Raw genomic sequence first — 22,783 nt, forward strand, 5'->3', positions numbered from 1 at the left:
GCCATCTCTAATGAAATGCTCTTTGCTACATTTTTAAATAGGAAAATTATTCCGATCAGCCAGCCATAACTCAACAGACCAATCTCTAATGAAATGCTATTTGCTACATTTTTTAAATCAAAAAATTATTCCGATCAGCCAGCCATAAGTCCCATAACTCAACAGACCAATCCGAACCCACATTTTCTAAAGTAAAGAAATTATTTCCCTTGATAGATCAAGATGACAAAGTGTCATTTGCCCGACTGCTATATTCCTACACACGCAGAGCAAATTATTTTTTAAATCAAGGAATTAAGAAAAGGAAGAATATCATCATGTTCGTGGCACTTGCCAGGTCTGCGCATGCTACCATGGCATCATCTTTTTAGTCTCTACCCACATGCCGAGTTGAGAAATAATCTTCAGATATACCCACTGCTAACACACTCACGTACATAATGGTCCTTGTCTGATTGATTTGGCTGGCTGTTAACACAAGTACACAACATACAAAATCAGTCAATGGCCACACGTATGCATTGTCTACTTTATTCTAATTGTGATGCAATCGTGACACATACTCGCCTCGTCCGCTCGCCCGTCACGGTAATTGCCTACTCGCCATTTGTGCCAACCGCTCGACCTCGCCACCGCCGCTCACCACTCAATCGGCACCGGCTGCCCATTGCCTCTTCCGCCACACGCGTGCTCGCTCGACCCAATGTTGTTGATTGGAATGCGGGACTGAAGGTAATCCATGCACAGGTTTTAGTTCTGCTTGGCATCAATCTTTGGTACTTGTCAATCCATCTAACACACAAAAAAATCGACTCTCAGACAGAAAAGTGATCTAACTCATTTGTCAAGTACCCTGCTCTAAAAGCTGTGTGACAAATGAATCTAGTAGAAGTAAAAATGGTAAGAAGCCCTCAGCTCAAACTATAACATAGCTAAAATTAATTAATTTAACAATTGTGCTTCAATAGTTAGAACACTGCAGTTCTCTTTATATGGACTTATACTAAAGACAATTTAGGTATGGAAGAGAAAAACATCACCTCCAATCATTAACATCCCAATGTCCTGACATAGATTTGGCACTGACTTCTCTAGATGAACAATGATCCCAATGTCCCTCTTACTGGATAGAAAGTCCAATGTCAACGGCAATACGCAATAGGGAGCGACATCCGAAATCTTGTGGTCCATAGCAATTAGAGTCTTTCTCAAGAACTTATCCTGCTTCGATAACCACATATGAACCAACCATAGAAGCGTGAAAAGTGAATGCACTATTGGTGCATATAGAGGACTACAATCACATTCTCTTGCCATCTGTCAAACTTAATGGTCACATCTCGTTACTTCTGATTCCACACTGTTCTCTCTCAAATTAATTAGTGATTGCATCACAACACAGCGGATTATCTTGATCAACTCCTAACAGGATTCAAGCCAGCATTGAAATCTACAGGAAGACCATGGATCAGTAATCTGAGAAAGGAAAGTCAATACAGAAATAATCAAGATGCTATAATCACTTGATATATAAGAGTGCTGGTTACATAGTAGTGTAAAAACAACTGATTAGAACAATACAAATAGAACTGAAAATTTCCTGTTAAGTGAGGAAATCAGAACTATTGTTCAGCTTACTAAAAATCATGCTTCATTTAACAACATAAGAGCTCAAACTAAGTTCACGTGGCTTCTGTTCAAGAAAGAGTTCAGTGGTATAGTGATCATGAATTGTTCAGCACAAGAAAAAGAAGTGCATGGTGGTTTTACCAGAAAACGCGACAGCAACCGCACAACCGCACACACACGCTGATCAGCAGCAGCAAGCACACAACATTGCAGCGATACACAGTGGCAGGGGCATACCACGCACACATGCGCAGCAACAACAGCCAAACGCGCACATCAGCAAGCAAGCGTGCATGCCAGCGGATATAAAAATCTCAATGGCGGCCTGTTTCCCTCAAACCTCCTTGGCAACCCCATTGAACTTGTCACCTCATGCCGCTCCTATCTCTCTCACTCTTCCTTCCATCCAACAACGCCCTGCCTTCCAGCCATCGTTCTCGTCTTTCTCGAATTGATACAAAAAATAGGGTAAATAATTGGATGCTTACTTAGCATGTTGTACCTGCTTCTATAAGTAACTTGGTAGGACAAGCACACGAAACATTTCAAAACATGCAGTGAAGAGCTGCCAACTGTATTAATTTTCTTAATTTATGTACTATTAGTTGGCAAAGGAAATTGATTTTGTGCCACCAAATGAATGCACATCATCTCATCCGCTTATTCTGGATGGGTAGAGATATGCAATTCTTTTGCTGACCAATTGTCAATAATGGCCGAAGCAAGTTTATACAGATACATAGCAATGAATATCAAAAAATGATATAAGGAACTAAAGCTAAGAGTACCCCCTATTTCTTCAGTTTCGTCAGATTCCTCATCTTCAGCATCTTGATCATATTTGTCAAGTCATCATTAGGCCTAAGCCTGGCTCTGTTGTTGGCTTGGCTGCTGCATGCCACAACAATTATATCAATTAGAGCAAACAGAAGCAGGCCCTAATTAGTCCAGACAAAAAAAAATAGAGGTAACACATACCAGAGATAACATATCATGGCAAGCGGATATCAAAAGAACATGATCCACAGCCAGAGGCTCGAGATAGACCAAATTCAGCGACCGTTAACAAATCCAAATTCAGTGCTAACAACAACTACTTATGTATATTTGGACGTACATGGAAATTAGATATTTCCTAATTGGTTGCATAACAAAAAACATGCTGGCTGCAAGAGAATGAAAGACGAACCTATTGATGAGCACAACAGTACATACCATCCCATCATGATGTTGCCATCTCTCACACTTGATGATTACATCTTGTTATTTCTAACATGTACACCATCGGGCGATTGCTTTATTAGAAATATATTTACACAATATGACCAGAGCAACATCAAGGAGTCGGATGCTGGTGCACAGATTCTCCTCAAATTCCACATTCAACCCCTGTAGAGAAGAACGACATATTTTTCATAGGTGATTTTTGATCGAGCTCCTACAGAAAAATTCAAAGAAATCATGAGTAGCATGGAGCCAAGCAAACTAATCAAAGCAAATCATGAGAGGAGAAGCCTCTCAACCTACTACAGGGAATCGAGTCAACATTAATTCGTGTAAGAAATAAACCGTAATGTAGATCAACAACCGAGTAGTTGATAAAATAACCCTGACACAACCCATTAATACAATATATAGTCACAGGAAGTAGATTGAGATTGTGCAGATATCATGATCTACGAACCTTATCAACGAATATTGATTGCAAAGTCACAAACAGAACCTCCTGACATCACAAAACAAATGTTTCATCAACAGAAACTCTAGCGAATGCCAATTGGATTACATAAGTAAGATAGAGACATCGAAAAAAAGAAAAGATAATTCAAGGAGTATATATTCTATTTTCTTACTTGACATCATAGAGAATGCAAGTCAAAGATATAGTGATACATCTTACCCATCTATAAATTGACTAGAAGGCACAATCCCCAACAAAATATACAGAATGAATTGCTCCTATGGTCCAAGTATTGCATAAATAGTTATATACAGAATATTCAACAGTGAGGATAAACACGACATGTACTACCAATGATTTGTGGCCCGTCCGGCACGGGCCACGGGCCCGTTTCCAAGTGCACGTGCAATGCACGTCTTCACAAATATTATAACCACATGTGAGAAATCACATACTAACATGATGTTGCAATCAATTTGTAATTAAAGAAGCCAAAAGTCTTTTTTCTTAAACCAGAATTCCTTATGCTGGAGTTTAAACAAACCCCACAATAACATGATCAATTTTTTTGCTCTACTTATCACCTAATTAAGCAAATGCATGACTTATGAAGAGGATAAGAAATCATGTTAACTTGGAACTAAAATTCCAACAAAAGAAAAAAAAAGGGCAACCTGGTGCATATAGCTCCCGCTTGCGCAGGGTACAGGGAAGGGTCCGACCACTTTGGGTCTATAGTACGCAGCCTTTCCCTACATTTCTGTAAGAGGCTGTTTCCAGGACTTGAACTCATGACCTCATGGTCACAAGGCAGCAGCTTTACCACTGCGCCAAGGCTCCCCTTCTAAAATTCCATCAAAAGAGTGAGGAACAAACCTTGTTATCATTGCTCTGAAGTCTGAACCTCCCCCTATTTGTTAGTGAAATGTGAGTATCCTTCGAAGATAATAATTTCTTATGCAACATATGCTTTTACATGTGAAAGAGCTACAAAATATGTTGACCTACCTATGTGCACTTCCTAAATCAAGCGGATAAAATTATTTCTATCGGCAATATAAAGTACTAAACATTAGTTCGAATTGAATAATATAGCAGAATTGTCATTTCTGACTTTTCATCCATCACTAAATACGAAAGAAAGGGACAATGTCCACTAACCTCTTGGACACTGCACCGGAAATACCATTGGAGGTTGCAGCAAGGGAACTCCTCTCGGCAGCCTCTACCATGTCCATAACTTTCTCTGTCACAGGAAGAAGGCCAACGATGTAATGTAACTAAAAGATTTCCTCGTCGCGGCGTTGCCACGGGCTTTTTAGTTCGTTTTTTATTGCACCCATATCAATCGTGTCTAATATATAATTTTTCCAAGCTTCATGCACATATGCATCGTTGTATACATACTTTACCATTACATCATTCTGACAATGACACATCAAACTCGGAGTCCCTCTTTCCACCCCCACCTGTGTAAACTTTGAATTCAAACACTTAACTATGCACTCATATTATTCATGTTCTTCTTCTTCCTCTTGCTTCTCCATCCACTACCACCATCTCTAATCCAACAGACGAGTTTCAAACGTCACATGAGCGTACCCTTGAGCAGCTTGTAGTGTAGCATTAGATAAAAGCCCTGACCCGGGGACATTCTTAGATTGTTATGCACCAAGAGCAGAGAGCACAACTTCCTTTCTTTCCTCTCTCAGTATTGTAACCAACATGTCCACAAGGTGTCTTTTCATCATAGAAATTAGAACGACTGATTCTTAGTCATTTTACTTGTAAACGAGCAGAATTCTGGTGGAAGCGGAAGACATCGCAGAAGATGAAGGCCACCACATTGGCCAACCAGATGAGACTGTAACTTCAGATCCTGAATATTAGTTTTCCGGTAGTTTGACCTTGGGCCTGAGCTTGACCAAACTCCAACCAAAGACTGTAACTTCAGATCCTGAATATTAGTTTTCCCGTAGTTTGACCTTGGGCCTGAGCTTGACCAAGCTCCAACCAGCACCGGATGTTTACACCGTCACTCGACACACTCGAGTGTGTCCTCCCTAGCAACCTCCACCAGGCCATTGTTCGCCGGGCGCTGCCTGCCGGAGCTCCTTGCCGGAGAGCGCCATGATGAAAAAAAATCATTTATTGTAGATACTGAATATTTCACATCTGAAGAAACTCCTTTGGTGCTTGCTTGTACACAATGTCTAATGTTTCTGGTACAGAAGAAGACCTGCAAGCATAAATGCCAACACCATCGATCCACCTTTCTCACAGTGCATTAGCAGATTATTTTCCTTCCCTTCCAACAAAATCCAACTATCAATCCGCCTGGCAAAGTTGATGACGCTGCAAATCTTACGTATTGGCAGGGGTAGTGTTTGACTGCAATTTTGTAGAAAATTTCCTGTAGATATCTTTAGTGGTATATTTTGCACTGCTTTTTCCTGTAGATATCTTTAGTGGTATATCCACCTGGCAAAGTCAGCTTTTAACGAGTAATAAACATATGCCGATACACTCAAACTTAAGTATCACAAAGCAAACAACTCTTATACTCGACAAGATAGCTTCAGATATGTTGCACCACATCTAAAAGAAACAAAAACAATTTCCAGCAAAAAGGAGAAACAAAAATAAGATTTTTAAAACAGAATCTATGCAGTATAAAATATTGCTCGGGTAAAGGAATATGTGTAGTACAAACCTGAACTGAATTTTTTTGAGTGCTACGCAATGCATCGTCCACTTTCTTCTTATTTCTCATGGCTACAAAAAATAGAACCTGCTGTAGCTCTAGCTTGATAAAACATGTAATTCGTATTTTGCGAGTAAAGTTGATAGCAATGATAATACATGTAAAGTTGAAAAGGATTTTGCGAGTTTTGATAGCCAACCTGCTGTAGCTCTAGCTTTCCATCCAATTCGTATTCCACGTTTTCTTGAGAGTACAATTCATTTCTGTCATGTCAAGAATTTTCCTTGGACACTAAAAAACTAAAGACAGTTGGATTCAAGGGCAAGCCTTCACGATCCTTTAATTCTCCACAAAACAAGAAATTGCAAACATAGAAAAACCATACAGCTTTACATGTTTTGCCTTTTTTTTTTCTCAAGATGGAAATCATAATACATAAGGAGATAGGCCAAAAGATTGACTAAATGAATAATAGAGCAGCTCCTCTCTGTTTTTCCTGAACCACTACACTTTTTTCCTGGACCTCTGCAAGGGACAACAGCAAGTGTGTGGATTCTCCACTGCTACCCATGCAACTTGCAGTACAATTTTGGCATATTTATGCAGGTTTATATGAGGCACCAAGCCATGACCTGAGTCGTGTTTGGCCATGATATCAAGGTGTGCACACGACAGTAAGTATTCTAGCAACATCCATTACTTGAAGACGGAGTATACATTGACAGAACTTACTGTATTACATGAATCAATTACTTGAAGACAGTGGACATTGACAGAATTTCATCCTCCAGCGGCGGAGCTTGGCAGGGGCGGTGGCGCTGGGAGGTGCAGCCCATTGGGAAGGTGAGGGGCGGCCGGATCCGCGGGTGCTGGCGATGAACGACGGCCGGGTCGGGCACTCGGTGAGGCAGAGGCGCGGGGGCACAGCTGCGCACGGAGGCTGCCGGTAGGCTCGATTTGGAAATCGAGGAGAGGACTGGGTGGATGGATTTTTGGATCGGGGAGCCTCCCCGTTGCCGCGCACCGCACGAGGTGCTCCTCGCTGATCTAGACCACCCCGGGCGCAGGTGCGGGCGCGTTGGGCGGGGAGGCTGCGAGCGGCGCTGAGGAACGACCGGGGCAGCCGGCGAGGGCGGGGGGAGCCGCCAACGGCCGCGGCGTTCGTGGCGGCGCGCGGTGCCGGGGAGAGCGGCGGTCGGCAGGAGGTGGCGGCGCGCTGGAGCTTGGAGATCGAGATGGGATCGGGAGGCAGATTTTTTTGACCCGGTTTTTTTCCGCCGGAGGGTTGCGAGTTAACGGAGGTGGGAGGATGACGAAAAAAAACCGGAGGTGGGAGGATGACGAAAAAAACCAGCGAAATTAAACCGCGCAGACTATTCACCAAGTCGTCTATTAGGAGTAGAGATCTGCTGTATCTCTACTCCTAATGGACGAATTGGTTGAATAGTCCCCCCACTTTCAACCGGTTTATTTTCAACCGGTTTATTTTCAACCAGTTTTTCTTCGTCCCACCTCCCACCATCCCCCTCCCACCGGTTTTTCTCTTTCTCGTCTGGCCGACAATACCCAACGTATTTATGATAATCAATCACAATTAATCCACGTATGGTAAGGCTATAAACTTAGAAATCTCAAATATGATAATTATAGTAATAAATCAATTCATGTATGGTAAGGCTATAACTAAGGAAATCTCGAATATGGTAATTATCACCAGAATCAAAGCTTTCCAAAAAAGTTCTTCTTGCCATACCCTTCAATCGCGCCCTGCTCCATTCCGATCTCCTTCCCTCAATCGGTCCAGCTGATTTACTCTTTCCAAACCTAATCCCTGCCTGATCTAGATAAAGAGGCTCTCTCCTGCCCGTCTCATCCCTCCCTTGTGCCAACCATGGAAGAGAGGAGGGAGAGCACAGAGGAGCGCGCCGGCGATGCGCCGATGCTCGCTGGTTGAGGCATGGTCGGCGTGTGAGTCAAGAGGATCCCTGCATCTGTGGTGGTAGGCGATCCAAGGAAGAGTAGTCGAACATGAAAGCGATGGGAGGGACAACACCCTGCTGCCGGGCTCGTCCGCCTCTTCGTGGCCGACGACCGCGTTGGATGTGGCCGAGGGCGGCGATGATGGAGGGAGCCGCTGGCGCTGGCCAGGCTCCCGACCGAGTCGCTGCTCCTCAGTGCCAGCCCTTTCCGCCGCGCCGGATCGCTCGTCATCTTGGGGACCCCGAAGGGATGCCGCCGGTGTGGGAGGCGCCCACGACAGTGCGGGCTGGGGACCGAGCGGCGGGGGACGTTACGGGTTCCGTTCTAGGGCTAGGTCGGGAAGTCTATCGTGTTTCTGTCGGAAAATCTTGTGATCAATGGGTTTACTAAATTAATTTTGGGTCTATATTAAGGGGCACCGTCTATTCTTGTCATTCGAATTTGCATTCTTGCATCAGAAGTTCAAGAGAACTGTCATGAATAGCACAATGCCTTTCAGTTTGTAGACTGATAACTGTAATAATATAACTAGAGAGCATTTCCTATCAGATAAATAAACTGAACATCACATCTTTTGATTTCTGTTTGGCCTCCTGGGAACGTAGACTAATTTAACACGTCATTTTTCGGTTTATTGTTCAAAATTGTTTCACTTCACATGATCGTGAACATACATGATGTGTATGTATTTTTTAATTTTGTGTCTGGTGACCTCAATTTTTATGCCTTCTACAGGTGAGTTGCTAACAAAATTCTAAATGTACATGCTCCAGGTAAATTTCTGGACATATATATTATATCTATATGTCCTTTCTACGAGGACATAAAATGCATCCCTATTTTCTATCTACCATTTTGTAACCCTTTGCAGAATGGTCTGGGGAGGTTCGCAACATTGTCTACTCATCTGATCGGAAATCTGTATATGTTGTCGATCGTGTGACTCTATGGAACTGATGGGGAGGTACCCTTCTTTGCCTGGGAGTTATATTTGGTTTAGTTCGCTGAATCTGGTTTGGGTTTGCACTAATCTTGCGTACTAAGTTTTTAGTGTATAATCTGTTTGTAGGTCCCACTATTTGATTAGTGGACGCAACTGATGGGGGCATGGAGATGATGGCAAGGCATCACGCTGTGGTGGTGGCGAGGGGGCCATCGATGAAGGCGGCGATGACAGGGGCTGCCTACAAAAGCGGTGCATGGATGGGGGAGGTGAAGTGGCGAGGGCTGGGAAGGTGGAGAACGACAATCGGGGGAGATGGAGTGGTGGCAAGATTGGACGAGCTCACCTCCGGAGTGTGTGGGCAAGATTTCCTTTTCGGGTCGGCCGGCTTTTTTTTAAAGCATGTGCATGCATGAGTTGGGGCTTATTTCCAGCGGTGAACATGCATGGGTAAAACCGTTTTCTTTTGCGAAAGGGGAGGGGAGACAAAAAACGGAGGTGGGAGGGGGAGCCGTACATGGTGGGAGGGGTGGAAACCCTGGAAGCTGGGCCTGGGATGATCAGGCTGTCATGAACTGAAGTTATTTGTTTATAGTGTCACAAGTGTGTATTGTATAATTGTTTATATATTTGTCGTATATTTTATTGAATTTAGGTGTGTGTGCAAGGTTTTCATACCTTGAAATTATGAATATTGTGAAGTGCGAGCCTCTCTCTTCTAGAAAATCATGGAATTGGCTGACACACCATTAAATAATTTGATGCCACATGCTTATTTTAAATGGCTAGAAAGCACAAGTGAAAGCTTCTTTTGATTTGGTTCCTTCATTGCATGGTTTGATCACAATTTCTCAACAATTGAGAGATAGAATGATACTCAAATTATTCAAATTCTTACTCTACAAACTAAAAGAGAATAGAACCAAACAATGGTATATTTGTGTCCATGAAGATAGCTATCCAGTTCTAGCGCATGGGTTGACATGGGTTGCAGACTGCATTTGGCATCATCTTTACCTAGGTTTTCTTTGACCCCATCCTATAACCGACCTCCTTTCGATTAACTCATCCTATCGCCCAAGTCAACACCGACCTATGAATCCTACATATATTTATAACTCCATGGCAACCTCCATATATTTTTAGAACTCCGTGGCAATGCACGGGCATTTAGCTATGAGTCACGAGTGTATTGTTGTTGCATTTCACAAAACCATCGTATATATGAAGGTTTGGTTCAATTATTTTCCTACATATAATATTTTGTTGTTGAATTTCAATTCATGAGTCCCAAGTTAAATTTGGCACGCTGCTGATCTCTATATATCATCAACTACTTGAATCTTGTGTGTAACTATGAATTCAATCTTTTTATCAAAAGATATATATTCAGTGTTTGGGATTAATATCAATTGCATATAATGCTTGGTAGTAGTAATATCAAATTTGTCCATCAAATAAATCTTAAATCCTGTGTTTTTTTGCCTATCAGTTTGATAAAGTCAGAAACGTGTATGTGGTTGAACGGTATATAATAGCCAGTTGCATGGAAGATATGTATGTAATTGCTAAATGTTTAATGTATATCATATAATGTGGGTAGCTCTATCAAGAATCGCACATCAGAGTTACCAGTGCATTCTTATTTGAGAAATAGCATGCGAAGTACTCGGACATCCATGATGGTGCAAGTGTCGCTTTTTTCGGGAAACTTACTAAGGACATAGAGTTCCAGCTGTTTATAAGGAATGTATTTGGCCCTTCTTAGAAGGGAAACTAGCTTGCAAACTTTATGGTCCAACTATCATTGAAATACCAACTGATATGTTACGAAATCTTCAACTTATATTCTTTAGGAACTTCATTTAAGTTGTACTGACCTCATGAGATTCCAATCTATGTTTCATAGTTTATACTCCTCACTATCATAAATTCATAGACTCAAAAGTTTGTTGTATATGTTTATTACTCGAGCATTGCAATACACTGCACTCGGATGATTTTGTCCACAGAAAATTTGAAGCTCCATGATTCGGCAAGAGGATTTGTGCAAGAAATCATGTACATCTTAAAGTTTTGCATCTCAAATTTGGTACCTGTGTTGAACAGGAGGAAGCCTAGAATTCGCTTCACAGACGGAACTCGTCAATATAGAAGAGTAACACCTAGATAGAATCAAATCTGGTCAGAGAAGTCAATTGTGCCTTCCTCCCGAGTGCCAAATGTAGATGACTAATGCTGATGACACCACTCGCTTCCTTGTTTTTAAATATCACATGTGCAACACAATGATGCAAAGCGAATTTCATGGAGGGGGGGATAAGACGTATTTGTGTGGTTGAAGGAGCACATGTAAGTACATATTTTGGTGAGGGTGGAAATTGAAATGCATGCTTGGAGAAACATAGTCATAAGCATGTGATGTACAAACTCCATATAATGATATTATGATATGTGTTTTCATAGATAATTTTATTTTTCAGGGCAACGCACGGTCATTCAACTAGATTTAGCTTCCTTGGATTAGGAATAGATCTAGAAGAAGGTGACGTGGTAGGGTTTTTTCGTACCGTCCGAGACAACGAAACAATGACATGGAAGCTACATGCAAAATTAAGGGGCAATAGATTGAGAGGGTGAATGATGTATGGACAGAAAAGGTGATGAACGTCAAGTTTAATGGGAAAGGGCGGCTAGAGGGGTGTGTAATGTTTGTAAGAATAGAGAGAAGAATATGCTTGCATTTGTGTTGTGGTTGAACATTGCGTGCAATATGCTCGTTTCTGGGGAGGAAAATGAGCATTGTTTACACAATTTCATTTGTTGGCCCGTGGCAACGCACGGGCATTCTACTAGTACAGTATAAAAGAGGCATGCAAAATTAGTTGGTGGGGGCGTTAATAGGGGAGATGATGGAGATGTTCTGCCATATATAGAAGGATCCATGGAAAGAAAATATTTTTATCAAAAAGCTAAAAAAGACCGGTGGAAAAAAGAAAAGTCAAAAAACCCGAGAAAAAACATCTAAAAAGCCAAAAACGCATGCGAACAAAAAAAATCCAGAGGGACCGTCGAAAGCGCGACACATGGCGGGGGCTAAGAGCGCGCCAATTGACGCGCTCCAAGCCTGCCAAGTGACCCTTGGGAGGCTCCCTAACGAGCGCTCGTCAATTAATTGCTCTCAGGAAAATCCTATTGCACGCTCGCATCGTAATGTTGACGATACGCATAGGGGGATATGCGAGCGAGAGATGCAGTGGGCCGCCCATTACCTAGCGTTTGTATTTTTATGTATTTTTTTTCTTCTGGTTTTGGGAACCTTCTTGAAGGTTCTTGGACTAGTTTTTTGTCCTAGTTTTCTCGCTTTTTTTGCTTTTCAACTGTTTTTCTTTCTTTTCTTTCTTTTCCCTTTCTCCAGCTCCTTTCTTCCTTTTTGTGTTTATCCCCGTGTTCAAAATTTAATAAAATATTCCGAATTTGAATTTTTGTACCAACATTAAACAACAATTCACTTTTTTTAAAAAACCACTTTTCGAACATGTTCAAAATTTTCACAACCTTTCTGAAAGATTGGAGATGTCAATAAGTAATTCTATGTCACAAATTATTCACAATTTCAAAAATGGTCATCTTTCCAAATTTGTTTGGGAGATTGAAAACGTTCCTGTTTAAAAATTCAAAATTTAAAAAAATTGTTCATGTTTTAAATTCTTGCTCGAGGGTCTCAAAAAATGTTCCCGTCTCAATAACTGTTCAGAAATGTTAAAAAATGTCGTATTTTCAAATATTCTCAATAAAAAAGACAAAAAATGATCCATGGTGGGTCGAATCCTACGTGTGGCACACTGCCCGAACACGCCTGAAGATCCCCATATCCTCCCCATATGTGGGAGGGCTTTCATAGCTTTTGAGTGTATCGACCATATCTAGGCAATGAGGGGGTGAAGCACCAGCCTGATGTTCTTATAATTGGATCTGTGAAAGGCTAATGATTGTGTGGATTGGTAATTTTTGGAGAAGGCCTTGCTCAAATGGGGCTTTTGTCATACATGGATTTGTTAGACCATGATATTTGTTACCTCGGTGAAATATTCGATGAAATTTGATGGGAAGCTATCGGAATATTTTACACACCAAGGTGATCCATTATCCCCGCTTTTATTTCTTTTGTGGTTGACGCTTTATCTACGTTGATCAACAAACCTATGGTGGATGATGGTCTTGAAGGAGTCCGTATTTGTAGAAGAGCACCGGTTATCTCACATCTCTTTTTTGTGATGATTCATTACTATTTTCCCAAGCTTTGTGTAGCAAGCAGGTTTGGTGAAAGGTTAGAAAACCTTCAAAGTGTTCCATCCTTTTTTTCTGACAATTGCTCGCCGGCAGTCGCACTGGAAGTCCCGGTTCTAGAAGGGAGAATGCATAAAGCTGCAATTAGTGTTGATTATAAGACTTGTGGATTAGGGTGAACAATACATGTCTTCAGGTAGCAAGGACTTGCTGTGGCCCACACCATTCCCACTTATGCTATGAGTGTCTCTGGTCGGCCAGCCACGATCCGCCAGTCAGTATTGGTGGGGGAGTGGACAAGGGCAAAGTAATATGGCTTGCATATGGCGGGCTCAAGTTCGAAGAAAGGTGCATGTCACGGCCTGGTGGATGGCATCGGGTGCTCTTGCCACATCGTCTTGCAAGGTTGCGCGCCACTTATCCACGTCTGCCACCTGCGGCCTATGCGGGAAGGAGAACGACCGCTCGTTCCGTGTGCTTATTGGATGCAATCATGCACGGGAATTTATGCTTGAGCAGGCGCTAGGTTTGGGATATCCCGGATGATGAGTTACTACCAGACAATGGAAAAGAGTGGATTTGGCATGTGCTTCAACAACACTCTAATTCCATGCGAGACAGAGTTATCATGGTTATATGGCGAATTTGGCATATTCGAAATGAACTGATGCATAACAACGAGGTGCCACCTGTTGGAACGACTGTGAAGTTTTTCAACAACTATTTGAAGTCTATTGGTTATACTCGCAAATATTCTGTTGATGAAATTTTAAAGGGTAAAATGTCAGTTGAAGAGGAAGGACCATTATTTCATGTACCAGCCCCGGCGCTGATTCTCCCATTGTCTCCGCCACCGGTGGACCATGTGGCGCTTTCTTTGGATGGTTCCTTCTCATCGAGGATGGCTTTGGCGACGGCGGGTATAATCTTTTGTGCCCATGATGGGTCGGTCATATTTACAACCTATTGTTTTATACTTCCTTCGTTCCTAAATATAAGTATTTCTTAGACATTTCAAATGGACAACAACACACGGATGTATGTAGACATATTTTAGGGTGTAGATTCACTCATTTTGCTCCGTATATAGTTACTTGTTGAAATCTCTACAAAGACTTATATTTGAGAATGGAGGGAGTATTTCACTACAATGACACCCCTTGAAGCAGAGATCCATGCTTTAATGCAGGGTATGGCCCCTTGGATCGTGTCTAGTACTAGTGTGGATCTATCGACGGACAACTAGTTTCTGAGCTCAGATAAATGATGACCGGTAGGGGGGGTTCAACACAAGATACGAAGGAAACAAGACAGAGTAGAAAATCATGTGGCAAACTACAGCCGCAGGGAATGCACCATGTCTGTGTGCCTTAACCAGAGTCTCCCATCTACCGAGGAACTTGTGCTTCTCGATTGTAACTTTATAAACATTGAATAAACTCCTTTTACCCCGCAGAAAAAGTGCTTCATTATAGCTGCATGGTCCGTTATATGAGTTGCGCGTACGCCGTAGCCAGTATCCATCCATAAATTTATGGTTTATGGATGTCACATAGAATATATGGGCGATATGTACGTGGTAATCAGAGAATTACCTAGCGTCATGTGACACCAGCCGGACATACATAGGTCCACCCCCCGCCACCCACCCGGCGTTGTAGCGGCGGGCGGCGGGGCAGGGGAAAACCCGCTGTGGCGCCGGCTTCTGGAGAGGTGGACCCTAGGTCGCCTTTAGCTTTTTTTAGAAAAAAAGGAGGATATACCCCCGGCCTCTGCATACAGGCGAAGCATGCAGTCATTTTATTAATTTTTTTCAAAGACCTTAGAAAGTAATACATCAATAAGCCTGAAGCCTCCATCTTGATAACACCTGTCGCTATTCTGATCCTCTTGATGAAGGGGTGCCGAATGTACGAGCCTAACCAAACAGACATCGCACCAAAGCCTAACATATAAAGCCGGGTACCCCATCCAAGCCACAATGCCGGGAATACCAGTCCGACGCACTCTCAGTGGGCACCACATGCTCACGCCGCAAGGGCCGTCACCACCGTCTTCCATCGATCCATCTTCAGAGCATATACTGACGCATCGGCCTTGCGAGACCTCACTGCCGTCGACGCCACCACGACGCTAGACAACATCGTCCTCGTACGCGAGTCCATCACTGCACATCGGACGCCGAGTCTCGACTGCGCCACGCCACCGACATCCTTGGCATGAATGTGTAGGATGAAGCACCGCTCCACTAAAGATGTCGTCCACTGGTTCGTGAAGCCCATGTACACCTCCAAGGGAAACGACACAAGAGCGCCGCGTTATCCAATCTACCGATCTAGGGAGTGTGGTCTGGAACTTCTCAACAGCAACGCCTTCAAGGAGGGAACGACACCCAAGAGCGCCACCATCTCCGGCTTGGCAGCTAGTCGAGAGCAGGTTTCACCCAGGTTAGTTCGAAGAATCTCCATCAAGCGTCTTGTGCATGGATTACCACCTTCTCTGACGGGGACTGGATGAAAAGGGTCCAGCCGCCGCCACCTGACCGGTCACGGCACCACCACGGTACCTAAGCAGTCGGCGTTGTCAGGCCAACCGCGCCAGCCGATCGCCGTAAAACCGAGCCGCCGGCCCGCCCAAGCCTATCTGGGTCGGGCGAGATCCGCGAACCCGGCCGTCACCATAGGAGCGCCTCCGATGCGAGGTGATTGTGCCTCCGCTGTCGCTGCCGCCACTCACACCGCCGGGATCCCGCCACTCCTGGCCGCCGGATAACCGTCATGATGTGTGTCGCCGCTGCCGGCCTTTAGCTAACTAGCACTAGAAAATATTTGGGAAAAAGTGATTGAAGCAAGTAGGGTATGTTTGGTTGATGAATACAGTGTTCCACCACAAAGGAACTAGTATTAGATAAGTCCCATTGACAATGTAGTTTGGACGGCAGATGGGATAGTTGACTAGAGAGAAAGTTCTATCAAGTGAGAGAGACGTCTCAACTAAACAGGGAAGGGAAGAGCCAAGGAGGAGGTATTTCCTCACAACACCACGTCACAAAATTTGAAAATGATCAACGTGCTCCTTCTTCGGTAGGACATCGTTCTCCTTGGAGGTTAAACTATTGTTACCGAGCTATCATGGAAGTCAAGACTTGTCTGCAAGCTACTTCCCCAATCACCCCCTTTCCTACCCACCCCTGCTGCTTTTGTCAGTTATTGCAAGACTGGTCTTACAATAAGTTACAAAAAGCCGGATAGTTCGTTCTATCATACGTACAATCACCCCCTCTCCTAGCATATCAACCTCTGCTGCTTCCACAATCCCCTGTTGTTGCCGTGGGGGAGATAGAGAGAGAGGTGGCTATGGCGAGGCACTTCCTGCTCAACACGGGAAACCGGATGCCCTCGGTGGGGCTCGGCACATGGCAGGCCGACCCCGGCGTCGTCGGCGCCGCCGTCTACGCCGCCGTCAAGGTCCGCACAAACCCCCAACTATTGCTTTTTCTCACCACTCGCTTCACCATCCTGATGGCATGTTTTTCACCCTCTATCTATCCCTTCGTACTGTCCTGTTTCCTTGTTTTTATTTCGATGAGATCGTGAATATTTCGTTTCGTAATTGCTTCCGGATCGTGCAGGCGGGTTATCGACACATAGATTGCGCCAGCGAATACGGCAATGAGAAGGAGGTAAAACTACTGTCAAATCAACCAACTACCTATAAAGATTTCTTTTTGTTTAGTCCACCGTAAAAAACAGCTTTTGGTCAGTCTTATATGTTATTTAAGGTGCACATGATCTGCTGTCCTTGCAAATGCAACCAGAAAAGCATAGTGATATAAGCAGTGCAATTCTGGACATTTCTCCTATCCTACTAGGAATTTCTTCTGTCCGTCCCTTTCCAACATTTAACTATGCAAGATTAATTAAGGTCTACTGTATTTTGCAATATCAGTGGCAAATTGACATACGCTGCCTGCAGTATCTTCTGGATTTGTGCTACATAACAATGGTAGTAGTGGAGGCCTGATTTCAATTATTTGCATTATCCAGATTGGTTTGGCGCTGAAGACACTATTTGAAGAGGGTATAGTGAAGCGTGAAGATCTGTTTATCACCTCTAAGCTATGGTAACCACAAATCTCTGGATATCTTAGTAATTGTTATTTGAAGCTTCTAGTAGTTCACATCTAACTTACTTTGGATGCCTTAATTTTTCAGGAATGACCGTCATGCTCCTCAAGATGTGCCAGAGGCACTAAATGAAAGCCTCAATGATTTACAGCTTGATTACTTGGATCTTTATCTTGTGAGCACCTCCTATTTATAATTATATTTCAGTACCTGACTTCCTCTAGTCTGCTCTTTAGAACATTAATATATCACTTTTATGTGTACTGATGGCACTACTTTTGTATGTTATCATTTAGTTAGAAAGTCTCCTCGGCAAGAAATGGGCACTCGTCTAGTCTATATTATGCATAAATTTTAATCACAATTAATGAAAAAATTATGTATCCATGTTTGTCTATTGGGTGCTATTGCTATGGTATATAGCAAAGTTTTAAATAGCGCGCTAAGCATCTTAGCGCCGGACCTCTTTCAAATGCTATAGCGTGCTATAGCGGAGCTATAGCGCGCTATTTAAAATGTTTGTTCATTTGTTTGGACCAAAATCTCTTAGCGCAAGACCTTTTGTAAATGCTATAGCGTGCTATAGCGAGCTATTTGAAACAGTGGTATATAGAGTGTAAACTGGGCATATGGTTCTGTCCACTTTTTAATACATGTGTCCTATTACCTGAATTCTGTCTATTCAGTTAGCCGTATTACATTGATGGACGTTTTCCCATCTTATTTGATATGCATAATGTTGGTGCTATTGATTTCCGGTGTTAGATACTCAATTATTTGAAGATCACTTCTGTTGTTTGTTCTTGGTACTTTGAATACATTGCTGAAAAGATTATGTATGTTCAATGTTCAACATATTCTTCTGGCTCTGGTACCTTCAACTTTGCGTTACATGATTACGTGTTGGAAATTTGTAGTAGGATGTTTACAAATGATTTGGTTAAAATCTCTTATCCTCTGTGTGTTTGTAGATCCATTGCCCATTTAGTGTCAAGAAGGGAACAGACCACAGCCCTGAAAATTTTGTTACACCTAACATCCCTGTTACTTGGGAGGCAATGGAAAAGTTACATCATGCTGGCAAAGCTCGCGCGATTGGTGTGAGTAACTTCTCATCAAAGAAGTTGGGTGACTTGCTTTCTGTAGCTCGTGTACCTCCTGCTGTTAATCAGGTGGAATGTCATCCTGGTTGGCAGCAAACTAAGCTCCACAACTTTTGTCAGTCAACCGGAGTTCATCTTAGTGTAAGTCTGATGACCTCAACTATTTCTATATTAGACAGTTAGTGTGATTATCTTGTGTGTTATTTATCACTAAAGAAGCTGGATTGCTTTTGCAGCATAATTTTTTGTTGTTGTTGCCGTTCTTTTCTCACCCGTATGTTCTGGCAGGCTTACTCACCACTAGGTTCACCTGGTACTACTTGGATGAATATGGTAATGTCCTTAAAGAACCAATAATCATCTCAATAGCTGAGAAACTCGGCAAGACAACTGGACAAGTGGCTCTGCTCTGGAACATTCAGATGGGTCACAGTGTACTACCAAAGAGCACAAATCAAGAAAGGATAAAGAAAAACCTCGATGTTTACGATTGGGCAATTCAAGATGACGTGCTTGCAAAGTTCACAGAGATTCAGCAGGTAACGTTAGCTATACTTTAATGAGGATAAAGCATTGATATTTATTATTGATAACTAAAGGTCTTTATAGGATGACAGATGAACAAATCTTTTGGAGCATGCTAAATTACTAGGTTTAAGTAGCATTTGTTCGTTTTTGTGCTTTTGGAGATTGGAGCACCAGTGTATCGTGACATGATTCTAATAATGGCGTTTTATTCACTGTTATTGGTGGCAGTATTAGACTATAAGTTACCATGGGTAAAACCAAATTCATACTATCGATATCTGATGTTCTTTTTTTCTTGCTACATACAACACAACTGTGTGTCCTTAGCCGTATTGTTCATATAAATAGCTCTTTTTTTGGTATGAATCCACCTAAGATAAGCAAAACTCATGTCGACCAGCCCCTGTTATCAATTGTTTTCTAGAAGAATATTAGTAGCAGCAAAAATTATAATACCGTGACATGCTTTATGTAGTGGGTGAGTTTCTGCATAGCAGAAATTTCTAGAACGTCTTTCAACCATTCTTTCACTCATTGTTAATTTACATCCACTTTTTCCCCTTTAAGACCATTTCGCAGGAAAAGGTGAGCGCATCTGACGATTTTTATCTTGTTGTCTTCAGGCTAGGCTGTTGAGAGGCGACTTTATGATAAATCCACATAGCGTTTACAAGACCCACGAGGAGTTCTGGGATGGTGAAATTTAATCCCCGTCAGTCCATCTTATCTCAAAAGTTGTTCTTCACAAATGAAGGTTCAGTGGTCAGTGTTCGGATTGTATCATGTATCATAGACTATGTTGTCACAATGCATCTACCCCTCTGGAGATGTTGTCCATTCACTAGTGTAAGATCCCCATGATTGTGCGTAGTCCACCCCCAGTGTCCTGTGGCGCCGTGGGTGATGCCACAATGAAGGTTGGCGCATCGTCCTCGTGTTTTGGGGGGCCTGTTTTGTTTTGAGTACAAAGAGAATCGTGAAGCTAAGCTCTGTAGCTTTTGTCAGCTCACTGGCATTTATCTCTCTGTAATTGTGTGCCGCATTATGTATGTCTATCCACTAAGAAAGTGACAAAATTGTGTTTAAAAATCCTATTTGTATTGTTGGATATATATGATTAGATCTTACACATGTTCTATGCTATTTTACCTAAGAGAGAGCAGTAGGAGTGATTTAGCTAGCTAGAATGACTATGATGATTAAATAGTGGTAATGGCCATGATGATTATTAGCTTGTTGGTGATGATATGATGCAAGAGTTTTTATATATATTAATATGATGATGATGATGATGATGATGATGATGAGTTATATGTCATTGGGTGAAAGAACCGCGGATTAGTTTCAAGTGGATGGATCCTAAGTGATCAAGTAATGGAATATCGTGATAATCTATTACTTGATCACTTAGAATCCATCCACTTGAAACTAATCCACGGTTCTTTCACATAGTGATTTAATAACTCATTATAATGTAAAAACAATCTCTAATGTGTGTATCACTGGTGGAAAAAGGGCCTTTGGTCGCGGTTCGCAACTGCCATTAGTCGCGGTTGCGCAACCGCGACCGAACGGGCGCGACTAAAGGCCCACCCTTTAGTCGCGGTTGCTTAAGAACCGCGACTAAAGGCCCGTCCACATGGGCGCCAGGCGGCCGTCGGGGCGGAGGACCTTTAGTCGCGGTTCTTCTGGCCAACCGCGACTAAAGGCCGCCGCAGGTTTAGGGTTTTAGCCCCCCCCCCCCCCTAAACCTGTTTTCTGTTTAATTTGTATTGTTTTATTTCTTTTGTGCTTTATTTTAATTTTGAAGGAGTTTCACATATTCTACGGTACTACATACATGCATATGAATGTACAATTTCAAACAAATTTGAAATTAGAACCAAAAAGAATTCAAGAGGAATATACAATATATATTCAATATCATCGGATGACCATATACAATTTTGAACAAGTTTCCATACATAATTTAATGCATATAAAGTTCTACGTCCTCGTAATGGTGTTCTCCTTTAGGATGGAGGACTTCCCTCCTGAACCATCCAGCTAGTTCCTCTTGAAGTGGTCGGAAGCGAGCTTCTGGACTAAGCATCATCCGGAGGTTATTCCTCTGAGCATTGGTATCACTCGGAACCCGCTCAGAGGTGTATCTCCGGATCATCTCACAGACATAGTATGCACATAGATTGGTCCCCGCTGGCTGAATATCCTCACCATTCTTAGCCTTTGCCCTTTTGAATTCTAGCTCTTTTTTGAATTCACCGACCTTTGTATCTACGAACCGTCTCCAAACCCTACGAGGCAAAGAAAATTAAATGAACAAGAGAGTTATTAGTTACTTGATATTAGGAAATGAACGAAATAGGCCGATCGATATAGAGCGCAAATGAATGAAAATAATTACTTCTGCAGCATTCTTCTCATGTCGACCCAAAGCTTTGGATCCTTATTCAGAGAGTCGTGGACGAGACATTCTGAGGTGTCAACTTTAATTACTAGCAGAATCCAGTGGAACCTGCGGACACGATACATGCACAGTACGTCATGCATAACTCATCGATTAGCCGGCCACATACCATGCATGGAGTAAACAAAAGAGAATGTGCTCAAGACAGAAACACTCACCCAAAATGGTAAGGAAATAGAATATCACTTTTGAGTTCCTACTTTGTAAGAAACTGCCACAGGTCTGCCTCCATGTCGGCGGGGTGATGCTCCAACACATATCCATTAACGATGTGTGGGTCAATGAACCCAACATCATGGATGTTCCTTACTCTGCATTCCTTAATCTTCATTCTGCATGTATAATAGCGGACACAACAATATAGTTAGGACATATATATAGTGCAGGCAATATGAACGAGATGGGGTAGAAATAAATCACTTACAGAACGTAGCAACTGATGATAGATTTGTCGAGCTCGCGCAGATTGAAAAGCTGGAACAATTCACTCAGATGAATTTGTACATAGTAATGTTTGAAGTGATGCTCATATCTAACTTCCGCATAAATATATTCTTTGGCGTTTTTATTTTTTATGTAACCCTTGTACCATTTCAGCAGACCTTTCATTTGTGGAGGTAGATCCTCTTCCTGCGCAGGCTCGACGAGAGGCCCATTCTTCACATATGTAATTACTACCTCCTTCACTGGCGCCTCATCAAGGCCTAACAGTTCACGAAGAGTAATACCTAAGTTGGCCGCTTGTTCTCTGGCACTCGTTACAGTCAATCCATGTGCTGCCGCAGCTGCTATGATATCGGGGTCATCCGGACCGGCGTCTTTCACTATAAGCGGGGCAATCGATTGTTTACTTTGTTCCCCGAGCTGGGCAACTCGTTTCCCGCTTTTTTTACTTTCTAATTCTGTTTTCTCGGCCTCCTCCAAGGCTTTGTTCTCCTGGTTCTCCGCCCGCTCTTTCTTCTCCTTCAACATGAGTGCCTGCCTATGAAGTTCACGTGCATAGTCGTCAGGCAGATTCTTCGCGGCTTGGGACGGTGTGCTCAAAAATGACTTAGCCCACTTCTTTTGCTCATCAGAAAATACTGGCTTGGGCTCGGGCTCTCTTTTCTTCTTGCAGTCCGCCTTCCATTTCTCATGATCAGCAGCCGCGGCCGCGGCAGTTTCCTCGGCACTACGTTCCCAAGGCCTTGTGGGGAGAGGCTTCAATGATGGCTCCGGTACCTTTGTGGTCTTAGGTACATAAGGGTCCGGGTTAATAATCCAGGACTGCTTCTGCTTCTTTGCCGGAGGTGGATTGGGGGTGGCGTCTGATCACCCGCCGGACGAGGACT

The 22,783-nt window shown here is 42.8% G+C and overlaps 1 long non-coding RNA gene and 1 pseudogene across 2 annotated transcripts; one reads left to right on the forward strand and one right to left on the reverse strand.

The window, feature by feature from the left end:
* Positions 1-898: 898 nt before the first annotated feature.
* Positions 899-4,624, reverse strand: LOC123084470 (uncharacterized). 2 transcript variants are annotated; one of them, XR_006439373.1, is made up of 5 exons: positions 4,472-4,622; positions 4,187-4,220; positions 2,845-3,067; positions 2,418-2,520; positions 899-1,450 (listed from the first exon to the last, which is right to left on the reverse strand). It is a non-coding gene; the product is annotated as an uncharacterized lncRNA (long non-coding RNA). The 2 variants fall into 2 exon arrangements; XR_006439372.1 differs by lacking the exon at positions 899-1,450 and having other exon boundaries at positions 1,457-2,520; positions 4,472-4,624.
* Positions 4,625-16,583: 11,959 nt separating this feature from the next.
* On the forward strand, positions 16,584-19,941 carry LOC123084481 (aldo-keto reductase family 4 member C10-like; annotated as a pseudogene).
* Positions 19,942-22,783: the final 2,842 nt, after the last annotated feature.

Source organism: Triticum aestivum, chromosome 1B (genome assembly GCF_018294505.1).
Source record: "Triticum aestivum cultivar Chinese Spring chromosome 1B, IWGSC CS RefSeq v2.1, whole genome shotgun sequence".
Classification (NCBI taxonomy): domain Eukaryota; kingdom Viridiplantae; phylum Streptophyta; class Magnoliopsida; order Poales; family Poaceae; genus Triticum; species Triticum aestivum.